The sequence below is a fragment of the Dipteris shenzhenensis genome, chromosome 28, assembly GCF_047967505.1.
Source record: "Dipteris shenzhenensis isolate YYH24624 ecotype China chromosome 28, Dip_SZ_1.0, whole genome shotgun sequence".
Classification (NCBI taxonomy): domain Eukaryota; kingdom Viridiplantae; phylum Streptophyta; class Polypodiopsida; order Gleicheniales; family Dipteridaceae; genus Dipteris; species Dipteris shenzhenensis.
In genome coordinates, this window is record NC_141623.1 from 26,251,024 (window position 1) to 26,259,855 (window position 8,832).

Consider the following 8,832-nt stretch of genomic DNA (forward strand, 5'->3'; position numbering starts at 1 on the left):
TAGGTCAGCATTGACTTGCTAAGTTAGCATTGACTTCTTATGTTAGTGCCCTAGCTAACTCAGCGTTAACTTGCTAAATGAATGTTGACTTCTTATGTCAAGGCCCTGGCTAACTTGCTAAACTAGCCTTGACTTCTTATGTCAGCACGCTGGCTAACTCAACATAGACTAGCTAAGTCAACACTGAATTCTCATGCCAGCGCGTTGGCTAACTCAACATTGACTTTCTAAATCAATGTTGACATCTTCTGTTAGCATCCTAGCTTACTCAGCGTTGACTTGCTAAATCAATGTTGACTCCCTATATCAGCACCTTGTTATTTCAGTGCCTTGTTTAGTCGGTGCATCGACTTAGTAAGTCAACTCTCTAGAATGAGTTGACATGCCAACTGTTAGCATTAATTATCTAGCTGGAAATATGTGAAATTGTTAGAGGCTGGTGGGTGTCAGGCTAAGTTAGCAGCACTGACATATAAGTCAGCATCCCCCAAGTTAAGTCAACGGTGCTGACATATAAGCTAGCATCCCCTAAGCTAAGTTAGTGCCCTCTTTTTTACTTTTTCATCGACTTGTTTTGGCGATTTCAAGCTTAGATTTGGTTTCTTTTTACGGTTTTTGCGCTATACTTCATACTCTACTTATTGAAACCAAAAAACAACTTTTATATCTTTAATGGTGATTTTTTACTTTTATGAAAACTCCCTACTTTACAAGAATTTAAAAATCATAAAAAATCCTCATTTGTAACATGTTTTTTCTAGTTGTTTGTAACTACCATGAGCTTAGAAATCATGTTACCTTTCTCCTCCTATGATTTCAACTTGTTCTAACACCTAAAAAGTCCGAGAAAACGAGCCCACCAGCTCCCTACAACTCCAAAATGAGCCACCTTTCATTACTCTACTCGGTAGCGGGCAATGGGTAGATTACGAGAGAAGCAATATGAGTGTAAAGCTTACCTCTACTCCCCAGCATTGTGTTGAGAGTTGTTGAGAGTTGTGGTGCCATGAGCACATGTAGAGCAAAGGTATGAGTAAAGGGAAAGCTGCCACATGGCATGGAGGAGATATCCCACATGTGAGCAAGCAAATGGATGTAAGTACCCTCACCTATAAAAGGGAGGTTCATTTGAAGTAATATCAATCAAGCACTTTGCACTATCTCAAGATTCTCTTTATGAGTCCAAGCTAATCTATCTTGGAACCTAATTGACTTGAGATACATGTCATGAGCACTCTCTTCATCATCTTTGCACTTAGGTTGCATCCTCCTTAGATAAGTGTTGTATTAGAATGTTGTCTTAGTGACTAGGAGAGTAGTTCTCACTTTGTCATGGTATCAGAGCTTAGGTCTAGTTCTCCTAGATTAGTTTCAGAATGTTAGATTAGTTTTAGTGTAAAGAATAAGGGAGAGAGATAGGAGACTCAAGTTCAACTTTCTTCAACACACACAAAAAGAGAGAGGACACAAGGTTGGAGGGTGAAGCCTTTCTTCACTTTTGCACACAACAACAATACAATAGAAGAGGGAAATACCCTATATGTCAAAACCTAGAATACGTGGTTCATATGTGAACCCAAACCAAAAACATACGTGGTAGTCTAACTACACCACGAGTACAACTAACATAGGCGATGACATAAATGATAGTCATCCAGGAGATATATCGGGGGTAGAGCTTGATATCTCAACACTCCCCCTCAAGCTCAAATCCATCTCACGTACACCAAGCAAGCTCCTAAATCTGCGAAGCTTCTCGGTACCCAATGCCTTGGTAAATATATCAGCCACCTGCTCTTCAGTGCTGACATAGACAAGATCAATCTCACTAGCTAGAACCTTCTCTCTCACAAAGTGATAATGCACCTCAATGTGCTTCGTTCTAGCATGATAAACTGGGTTATTAGCAAGCATGATGCTACTAATATTGTCACAATGAATGACAACTGCTGCATGAACTGACTGTCCCATATCTCCAAGTAGCTTCCGTAACCAAGCTACCTCACATGCAGCCATTGCTGCACCCCTGTACTCAGCCTCTGTGCTCGACAAGGCAACTGTTGGCTGTTTCTTGCTGCTCCAACTGATGGCACCACTCCCAAGGGAAAACATAAAACCACTAGTAGATCTCCTGTCTGAGACACTACCAGCCCAGTCAGCATCTGTGTATCCATGTACCTGTAATGCACACCCAGCTTCATAAAACAGTCCATAATGCAATGTGGACTTCACATACCGCAGTATGCGTCTAGCCGCATCCAAATGTGGCTTCCTCGGTGCCTGCATAAACTGACTCACCAGCCCCACAGCATAGCTTAAATCTGGTCTGGTTATAGTCATGTAAATCAAGCTACCTACTATGCGCCTGTACATAGTAATATCTTCAAGAAGCTCACCTGTCTCTGCATTGAGCTTCACATTCTGCTCCAATGGAACAGAAATAGGCTTACAGCCTGTCATCCCATATTTGGACAGCATGTCCAAACCGTATTGCCTTTGCAACAGCCATATCCCACTCGGGGATCTAATAACCTCAATGCCCAAGAAGTAACGCAGCTCTCCCAAATCCTTCATCTCAAATTTCTGCTTCAACAGCAGCTTCACTTCATTAATGTCTGCATCACTATCACCTGTAATAATCAAGTCATCAACATAGATGACTACAAGCACAATCCCTCTGTTTGTCCTTTTCACATAAAGTGAAAAATCTGAATTGGAAATCTGAAATCCAATAGTGACAAGATATTGCCCTATCTTGTCTGACCATGCCCTCGGCGCCTGTTTTAAGCCATACAAGGCTTTGCGCAACCTGCATACAAAATCGGGGTGTGAGTTATCCTCATAACCTTCTGGCTGCATCATATAAACCTCTTTCTTCAAATCACCATGCAAGAAGGCATTTTTCACATCCATCTGATGCAAAGACCATCCCTTTGCAGCAGCCATAGCAATTACTGCTCTCATGGTTGCCATCCTTGCAACTGGGCTGAAAGTTTCCTCATAGTCAATTCCATATGTCTGCGCAAAACCTTTGGCAACCAATCTTGCCTTGTACCTGCTAACAGACCCATCAGCATTGTGCTTTACTTTGTAAACCCACTTGCAGCCAATACCCTTCTTATCATGAGGCAAAGGCATCAAATCCCAAGTGTGGTTTGCATCCAAGGCAGCCATCTCTTCATCCATAGCTGCTTCCCAATTTTTATGCCCTGCTGCATCCTCAAAACATGTGGGCTCTGGCTCCTCTAGAACCTTGACCATATAAGCATAGTGATGTGCTGTATACCCATCATATCTCAGCCTATCAACTAAATACTTAATACGAGTGGACCTCCATACAACTGGATCAGTTGCAGGAGTCTTTAAATCATGCCTGCTTTTCCTTGCACCAGGTGTAACAACCAAAGGAATCCCAAGTTCCTCATCAAGGCTCATTTCAGAGCCACTTGACTCTCCATCAACATGAGAGCTACCAGTAGACACATCAAACACTGGAGCATGGTCCACTTTTTCTTTTCCCTTATGTGATACCTGCACAACACTATCAGGACTGCCATGTGACGATTCACTAGATCTCAATCTCCCTGTCCATGCATTAGATCCACTAGTAGAGGACTCTCTGGGTCCACTCAAGGCTTGAGATTGCTGCTCTGCATTTATTGCAGCATTCCCATTTCCTGCATCTGCATCTCCTACCATAACAGTTGGTGCATACCAGCTGCTCATTTCATCAAAAACAACATCTCTGCTCACTTGCATTTTGCGGGTGGAAGGGTTATAACAGCGATACCCTTTCTGGTGCTGAGCATATCCAATAAAGATGCATTTTTCTGCCTTTGGATCCAGCTTTGTTCTCTTCTCATCAGGAACATGAACATAAGCTATGCAACCAAATACCTTCAAGTGAGAAATATCTGGTTTTTGGCCTGTATACATTTCTTCAGGCGTCATGCCATGGACAGCTGCAGTGGGAGTTCTGTTCATAATATAAACAGCAGTTGCTACTGCTTCAGCCCAAAAATAATCAGGCATGTTTTTCTCATTTAGGATCGCCCGTCCTACTTCTGCAATATGCCTGTTCTTCCTTTCTGCAACCCCATTCTGCTGAGGGGTAGACCTGCATGAGTACTTCCTTTGAATTCCCTGTTCTTTCAGATATTCACAAAATTCTTCTGAAAAGTACTCTCCCCCTCCATCAGATCTTAGCACTTTAATATGCACACCTTTCTCTTTTTCAACCATGGCCTTAAAAGCCTTGAAATGGCTGAACACTTCACTTTTGTGCTTCATAAAATAAATCCACACCTTCCTAGTGTAGTCATCAATAAACGTCACATAATAATGGCATCCACCAATAGAAGCAGCTTTGGTTGTCCAAACATCTGAATGTATCACTTCCAAAGGTCTTCTGCTCACCTTAGCATTTTTGGGAAATGCATGTCTGGCCTGCTTACCCATTTGGCATGCTTCACATACCTTTTGCATTCCCTCAACTCTGAATTTAGGCAAACCTGCAACAATGTTTTTCGTTTGCATAGATTTCAGCCTTTGTATATTCACGTGCCCAATGCGCTTGTGCCATATCTCAATATCTGCAATGACACCTCTCCCATGCGCAAACATAGCAGCTTTCACCTCAGGCATATCAACATCCAAGGTGAACATTCTTCCATTTTTGTTGCCTTTCGCAACCAAGCGGCACTTATTTTTCAAGTCCTCAACAAAGCATCCATCAGGGTTAAATCTAACCTGCAAACCTTGCTCAACCATCTGGCCAACTGAAACCAGGTTCTTAGTGATTTTTGGAACATGAAGTACATCTGCCAAGTACTTCGTTTTGCCATCCTGCATAGCCAATGGCACTTTACCAACCTGCGTAATTGGGTGTGCAGTATCATCATCTGTTTCAACATAACCTGGCTTATCCAAATTTCTAACATCATGAAACCACTCACCATGACTGGTCATGTGGTTAGAGGCACCTGAATCAACATACCAAACATCATTGCAAGCTGCAGCATCTCCTGACATGGAGTTAACCATATGCTGCATCACAAAAAGGTGCTCATTTTTGTCGTCACCATGCCCACTTGATGATGCATAGTTGCTTTGCTGCAACTTCCCACTTTTGATGTCATTCTGTTTTTTATAGCATGTATTCTCCTTGTGTCCAGGCTTTCCACAATAATAGCATTCTGTGCTGCTATTTACTTGCTGGTTCCTTTGCCATGAACCACGGCCTCTTTGGCTCCCCCTGCCTCTAGAACTACCACGTCCTCCTCCATAGGACTGGTTTTCCTGTTGTTGCTGTTGGTTCTGATTTCCTGCACGGCCACCAAAACGGCCTCTTCCTCTACCCCTGCCTCTACCTGTATTCGAGTAGAAAGCAGTCTCTTGAGAAGTTGAGGTGGCTGAACCACCATTCCTTTGCTCTTCACTCAGCAAGAGAGCAATAAGTTCCTGAAAATCAGGAAATGTTTCACGGACTCCAATGGATGTCCGAAACTGTGCATAATCTTTCCCAAGACCATTCAAGGTCACGGACACTAAGTCCTCATCATCAACAGGTGCTCCAATGGAGGCAAGAGAATCTGCAAGGCCTTTCACCTTCAAGGAATACTCATTTATATTCAGATTTTTCCTTTGCACATTGTGCAACTCCTGCTTTAGCTGCATCTTTCGTGCTTTGGTATTTGTGCTATACAGCTTCACCAATGTATCCCATGCCTCCTTAGGCGTCTCTACATCCTGTATATGCACAATCATAGAATCTGAAATGCTAACAGATAGCCAATACAAGCATTTTCTGGCTTTTTCATGCCATTCCTTAAAGGCCTTCAATTCAGCAGGAGTGGGAGCAGTACCCAAAACTGGTTCTGCAGTTTCACCACTGATGTAATCCCAAACTCCCTTTCCCATAAGGAAGTTTGTCATCCTGAACTTCCATGCTTGGAAGTTGTTCTTGTCAAGCTTCTCACTGACAATGGTAGACAGATTCTCAGACATTTTACAAATCACGAATTGCAACAGCAACCTGTAAACACAGCAAATGCCTCACAAGGGCAAATAGCAAAACTTCTGCGAAAAGCCTCACAGGGGCAGATCTGCAACACTGACGAAAGTGGTATTTCACCACATAGTCACTTCCTCGTGATGATTTTGCATCAACAGGCAACAGGCATGAATCTGCAACTCCCAATATCTCTGCACATAGGCATGCGATGCAATTTCTGTGGCACCTTTCCACCGACTAGCCGCGCGGTGGTCGCACAGCAAAAACAGGGCCTATTTCTGAGTGCTTGCGAAGAACTTCCGCCTCCAAAACGGGCTTCGAAACGGCCTCAAATCAAAAAAATAAAGTCACCAAGGGCTTCGCCCTTGCCCGCAGCATATATTGCGCTCTCGCCACACCGCGAAGGGCCTCTCAATCTGAAATAGTGCACTCCTGCACTTCTGGCTGTGCTACCTGTAGAGATTTGCTCCCAAACTCGAAATAGGAAAGCAACACTGGTCCTCTTACCAAGACACCACAAACTTGGCTTGCTTTCTTGAGCTCCTTACCACGAACAAGGCTCTGATACCATGTAAAGAATAAGGGAGAGAGATAGGAGACTCAAGTTCAACTTTCTTCAACACACACAAAAAGAGAGAGGACACAAGGTTGGAGGGTGAAGCCTTTCTTCACTTTTGCACACAACAACAATACAATAGAAGAGGGAAATACCCTATATGTCAAAACCTAGAATACGTGGTTCATATGTGAACCCAAACCAAAAACATACGTGGTAGTCTAACTACACCACGAGTACAACTAACATAGGCGATGACATAAATGATAGTCATCCAGGAGATATATCGGGGGTAGAGCTTGATATCTCAACATTTAGATCTAGAGAGTTCTTTAGAGTGTTTCTTGAGTTGTGAGAGAGATCTAGATTCATTCTTCTTGTGAAAGAATTCCGTCCATTGGGTGTTTGAGAGAGAGAGAGAGATTATCCTTGTTTAATTTTGGTGGAGTATGAGAGAATGTGAGTGGTTCGTGAGCATTCTGTTGTGAGTTATCAGAGAGCTTGGCTCTCCCTTCTCTGAAAGTGGCTGCCGACTCTATCAACAAACCTCCAAGCTCGAGTCTTTGTTGCAAGACAGGATGGGAGGTGACATTCCACCGCTCATGGCGGCTCTCTCCAACAGTAGCAAGCGGCTGCTCTACACCTGCATCTTCAGCAGCACAGCTACAGCCTCTAGTGCATAGGTGGTTCCTTCTTCTTCTGCCTCCATCGACGACAAACCTCCTTCAGCGCAGCTAGCAAGCTTCTTCCACCGACGGACTGCACTTAGCTACGGGCTAGCTCCAAGGCCACGACGAATTGTGATCTACAAGCTCCTATAACTCTGTCATGGCTCTAAGCCCGGGCAGCCTCAGCCTTCATGCACGCTGGCCAACAACGCCTCATCTCGCTGCTGCTATAGATCTAAACGATTGCCATGAGCTGCTTCAATTGTAGTTGGCGAATAAGGCCCGCCGTCCTCCACACAGCCAGTCGAGCGACTTTGGACAGCAGCGATCCAACCGAAGGCCAGCAGACGAGCAGCTCTCAGTTCTTGACCGTTTGACGTAAGCTTCTCCATCCATAGCATTCGGGCTTCCGTGAGCACCATGCAACGACCACTGAAGCCGATGAAGACACTCCAAGCCTGAGAAGCCTTGCAACTTTCGGCGCCTCAAACTGTCGACCAACCTTGCTCCTGAGCTCCTCCGTCGCCATCATCGCAGAAGGCTCCACGCTCTTCTTTCTTCCTTCTCCAAGGTCTCACCACAAAATGACACGTGGCAAGATAGAAACTAACCATGGTTGAGTGTCTATAACCTTGGTTGAGTACATCTGGTTATGTTAACTCACTAGTCAAGTTTTTTTTTAAAAAAGCTGGGTTAAGTCAATGGTTTAGTCAACACAATGCCACCTAAGCACAGAGCCCCTGCTAAGCACAGTATGGAATTCTGCATGTGAATCCCTGTGCCACATTAGCAAAGGCCCCCCCCTCTTCTTCACAGAATCTTTGACAAGCCATAACTTCCAATCCAGGAAGAATTTGCACACACTCCAAAAAGGAAAAGTGATCGTCTTTTCAAGCTCTACGTGTCTATCAAGTCAGAATCATTGTATGCAATTAGACACTGCCAGGTTTGAAAGTATCTTCAACTGGTAAGACCTTTGCAATGGCAATCCGCACACCAACTGTTGAGAAGTTCACAGGGGAAGGATTTCACACATGGTCTACACAAATGAGATATCTCCTGATGCACCAAAAGCTTTGGAAGATTGTAAAAGAAGACATACCCACTGCACAAAATGATGCTTGGAAGGAAAAAGATGAAGCAGCACTATCACTCATTAGATTGCACTTGGGTCCAAACATAATTCATCATATAGACTCTAAGGATCATGCCAAGGATGCATGGGATGAGTTGAACACAATGTTTGGTGCAAAAGCCAAAAACCAAGAAATCCATCTTAAGATTGAATTTTATGGTATGCACATGGGCTTCAATGAATCCATGGCACAATTTGTCAACAAAATCAAAAGCATTATGACTCAACTAGAGGGCATAAATGCAAAAGTAGGAGAGAAAGATGCACTTGCAATTCTCCTTAAAAGCATGCCTGCAGAGTATAGTGCATTGACAACCACTTTGAAAAATTTGCCAGATCCAAAGTTTGAAGAATGTGTATCCTCTCTTCTCGAAAAAGAAAGAGAGTTGAAGGCATCGACATCGACATCAACATCAACACTCAATAGCTATAATGAAGAACAAGCACTATTCAGTAAAAC